A 4,578-nucleotide genomic window follows, 5' to 3' on the forward strand; every position below is an offset into this window, starting at 1 on the left:
TGGACACCATTTCCCTGTGTTCTCATCTCCAGGGCCAAGGGTCCTTGAGTGCCACTCTCTCTGTCTCTTACCCACCCAGAACCAGAGGCCCACATGGGAGCAGGGGATGGGTTGGGCCCAGCCCACATACCAGGGCTGGGGCGTGGTAGGGTCTGTTTTTTTTTTTTTTAGGGGAGTTTGGACAGGGAAGAAGGCATATGTTCATCAGAGGAATGCTGAAGAATCTGGCACATCTTTTGTGGGGGAATTAATCAGAGTAACAAGGCTTAATAATGTTTTTCAAATAACAGGTTTTTTTCCCTTTTTCCTTCCAGAATATGATGGACAGATGGCAGATGGAGAATGAATGGGCTTAAATTACTGCAGAGGGTGGAGAGAAGATGTGTGAAGGAGTTTCCTGATGGTGGTGGGTGGGCTCTGGACCCCAGGGTGGGGTGACTCTGCAGCTGGTAGGCCCTCCCTGTGAAGAGAAAAGGGGATCTCCCCAGTGACTCCTTTTCCTATTGCTTCTCCTTGGAGACCTGGAGGCCCCTTAACTCTAGGAGGATTGGGGCAGCATCCTCTCCTGAGATACATGGAGGGGCATAATGATGGGCAGGTAGCAGAGGCTGAGCCTGGGGCTCTTGATCTGTGATTGTGCAAGAAGACACTAATGGGGCCTTTCCCTATTAGCCCTAAGGAATTAGACTGAAAGGAAACTCCTGATCTGAAATGGTGGCATTTGCTAAGTTAGAAAATGGAAGTACCACCCAGTCTGGGGGATCCCATAGGCACCCAGGAGTGCACCAAGCCACTAGGACCGAGTTCACCTGAGAGTCCCACCCTGCTTGGAATATGCAGACTTGGTGTCCTGTCCCTTTAAAGCACTCCATGCCTGGAAGTGCCATGGCCCACATGGAATGGGCCCAGCCAACAACTCTCAAGAAGCCCCAGCAACGAATGATGAGCATCTCCCCTGAACCCATCTCCCCGTGCCCGGTGTTTAAAGTGAATTGAAACGAGTATCTGATAAAATGAATAAACCTGTAAATGGAATCAAAAACCTTATGAACTTGAAGGAGAAATAGGAGTCCCAGGTCTGTTAAGTCTAAAGTGAATAAATCTGATCAACTCCCTGACAGTTTCTGCCAACGGCTTTTGAAGAGGAAGGAAAGGGGTGAGCAGAGAAATTGGGCAGAGGAGGGGGAAGAGTGAGTGGGGTAGGGGAGGCAGGCATGACTCAGTAATTTTTTTTTTTTTGTTTTTTGGTTGAGACGGAGTCTCGCTCTGCTGCCCAGGCTGGAGTGCAGTGGCCAGATCTCAGCTCACTGCAAGCTCCGCCCCCCCGGGTTTACACCATTCTCCTGCCTCAGCCTCCCAAGTAGCTGGGACTACAGGTGCCCGCCACCTCGCCCGGCTAGTTTTTTGTATTTTTTTAGAAGAAACGGGGTTTCACTGTGTTAGCCAGGATGGTCTCGATCTCCTGACCTCGTGATCTGCCCATCTCGGCCTCCCAAAGTGCTGGGATTACAGGCTTGAGCCACTGCGCCCGGCCATGACTCAGTAATTAAGCTATCACCAGGAGTCCCCAGTGTTCCTTAGCTGGACTAATAAATGGATGACAATAGGAATTCCTTGCAAGTCTGTCTGCTCCTATGTGTCTGCCCAGAGGACACCTCTAGAGAATAAGAGACTTGCATAAAATGGGGCCAAAGTCTCCTTTTGGGCCTTTCTGGACAAGGAGCTGAGGAAGAACTGAGGAAGAACATCCTGGAGTCAGCTACTGGGCCTAGATGAGTTCAGCTGCTAGGATGGAGTCCATCTGGTTGGGTAGCTGGAGCCTGCGGCAGGAAGGTCACATTCAGGATGCGCTCAAGGGCTCTCAATTTGGCCTCTGCCACTTTTTGTTCTGTTGGGCAAATTACTTCCTGCAGTGGTTTTAAACATGGCCACAGACTTCTTTAACACTAATCCTAGTGAGAGGTGGTGGTGGTGGATCTGTGTCCTCTTCTCTTGAATCTAGGTGGCTTTGTGACTCCACTAATATAGGACAGTGACATTGATGCTATCTGACTTTTCAGGCTGGGCTGGAAAAGGTTGTGCAACTTCTGCCTGAGTTTCTTGGGACACTGTCGTTGGGGGAAAGCAGGCCCTATTTAGGAAATCCAGTTGCCCGCAGAGTGCCATGCTGGAGAGGTGTTCCTGTTCAAGGCCATGCCCCACTGAGCTCCCGGCCAGTGGCCAACATCAACGGCCAGCCGTGGGAATGAACCTCGTGAGACACCGAGTCTCGCCCAGGCTTTAGATGACTGCAGTTCCAGCCCGTGTGCGACTGCAGCAGCTAAGTCACAGCTGCCTTATGAAACTCTCCCCAAATTTCTGACCTGCAAAATTACAAACACTGTAAAATTACTGTTTTAAGCTGCTAATTCAAGAGTAACTTGTCAATAGCAACCAAAACACACCCCTCTTGGGTTTCAGTTTCTTTTTCTGAACCATGAAAGGTTACACTAGATAATTTTTTAAACCATATTTTGAAAGTTTTAAATAGTAGATGAACTTTTTTCAATTGTTTTTATTGTAGTAAAATATACATAAAATTTACCATCTTAAACATTTTTAAGTGTACAGTTCAGTGGTATTGAATATATTCACAATGTTGTGTAACCATCATCACCATCCGTCTCCGTAACTCATTTCATCCTGCAAAACTGAAACTCTGTACACATTAAACAATAACTCCCCCTTCCCTTTTCTCCTCCAGCCCCTGACATCCACTATTCTACTTTCTGCCTCTGTGATTTAGACTATAGGTATCTCACATAAGTGGAATCATACAATGTTTGCCTTTTGCGGCTGGTTTATTTCACTCAGTATGGTGCTTTCATGGTTCATCCAGGTTGTAGTAAGTACCAGGATTTCCTTCTTTTTTAAGACTGGATAATATTTCATTGTATGATATACCACATTTTGCTTATCCATTCATTTGTTGATAGACACTTTTGTTTCTTCCCTGTTTTAGCTATTGTGCATTAATGCTGGTGTGAACAGGAGTGTACAAATGGAAAGAACCCACTTCCAATTATGTTGAATAGATACCCTGAAGTGGAATTGCTGGTTTGCATGGTAATTTTATTTTTAATTTTCTGAGAAACCATCACCTTGTTTTTCACAGCGGCTGTCCCATCTTGCATTCCTGCCACCAGTGTACGAGGATTCCAGTTCTCCACAGCCTCACCAACACTTGCTATATATTTTTTGTTGTTGTTGTTGTTTTACAATAGCCATGATAATGGATATGAAGAGGTGTCCCTTTTTTTTTTTTTTTTTTTTTGAGATGAAGTCTTGCTCTGTCACCCAGGCTGGAGTGCAGTGGCTGGATCTCAGCTCACTGCAAGCTCCGCCTCCCGGGTTCATGCCATTCTCCTGCCTCAGCCTCCCGAGTAGCTGGGACTACGGGCGCCCACCACCTCGCCCTGCTAGTTTTTTATTTTTTTTTGGTAGAGACGGGGTTTCACTGTGTTAGCCAGGATGGTCTCGATCTTCTGACCTCATGATCCGCCCGTCTCGGCCTCCCAAAGTGCTGGGATTACAGGCTTGAGCCACTGCGCCCAGTCCATTTTCTTTTTTTTAAAAGGAGTTCAAATGCATGAAAGGATAACAGAAATTAAACAATTTTCTTCCCTGTTCTTGAGTTCTTCTCACCACTGAGAGGTAACTAACAACATATGACTGATTCTTCCAGAAATGTTTGATGTGATTACATCATAATTCTATCTCTATAAAATTACACGTAGAATTATATCATAGTTAATTTTTATAATTTCCTTTTTTCACTTACTAATACAGATTGGAGATATTTCCATACCAGTATACATAGGTCTACTTCATTCTTAATGTCTGCATAATTCCATGGCATGGCTGGGTCAATATTTACTTCTCTAGTCACTGTTGACTTTTCAGTTGCTTCTAGGTTGTTTGGTTGGTATTTTTGGCTATTATAATACTGCATTGACTATTATTGTGCACTTGTTTATGCTTTTGTAGGTCAAATTCCTAGAAGTACAGTTTCTGGGTCAAAGGATATATGCATTTACAATTTTGATAATTATTGCCAAATTTGTCTTTTAAAGAGGTGGCACACATTTATACCTTCACAGTGAGGGAGCTAGTATCCTGCTACCTTTATTATCTTTCAGGTTTTGTCAATCTGCTGGAAGAAAATAGTGTTCTGTTTTTAAGTTTTCATTTCTTTAATTGTGAAGTTGAGCATTTTTATATGCACTTTGATGATTTTTTATACAAAATTTCAATCATATGCAAAAGTAGAGAGACTGTGTCATGAACTCCCATAAGTAGATCACTCCAAATCAACAGTCATTACGGGTTTACCACTTGTTTCAGGATTGATGATTTTAACTTCTATTTTCTTTGAATAGCTAATTTATATCCTTTGCCAATTCTATAGGGCTGTTCATATTTTGTTTTTTTTAAAAAATGGTTTGTAAGAGCTTTTCTTATAACAAATTAACTTTTTGCCATTATATGTTACAAATATTTTTCCTATTAAACTTACGTTTTGATATTATTAAAGGTCTT

At 43.5% G+C, this 4,578-nt stretch overlaps 1 long non-coding RNA gene across 1 annotated transcript in view; it reads left to right on the forward strand.

Moving 5' to 3' along the window:
* The first annotated feature begins 2,812 nt into the window (after positions 1-2,812).
* LOC108536485 (uncharacterized) overlaps positions 2,813-4,578 on the forward strand; it is an 18,842-nt gene continuing 17,076 nt past the window's right edge. The window contains exon 1 of the long non-coding RNA XR_001887526.1: positions 2,813-3,105. This is a non-coding gene — a long non-coding RNA (uncharacterized LOC108536485). The remainder of the gene's footprint in view (positions 3,106-4,578) is intronic.

Source organism: Rhinopithecus bieti, unplaced genomic scaffold (assembly GCF_001698545.2).
Source record: "Rhinopithecus bieti isolate Rb0 unplaced genomic scaffold, ASM169854v2 scaffold_11964, whole genome shotgun sequence".
Classification (NCBI taxonomy): Eukaryota; Metazoa; Chordata; class Mammalia; order Primates; family Cercopithecidae; genus Rhinopithecus; species Rhinopithecus bieti.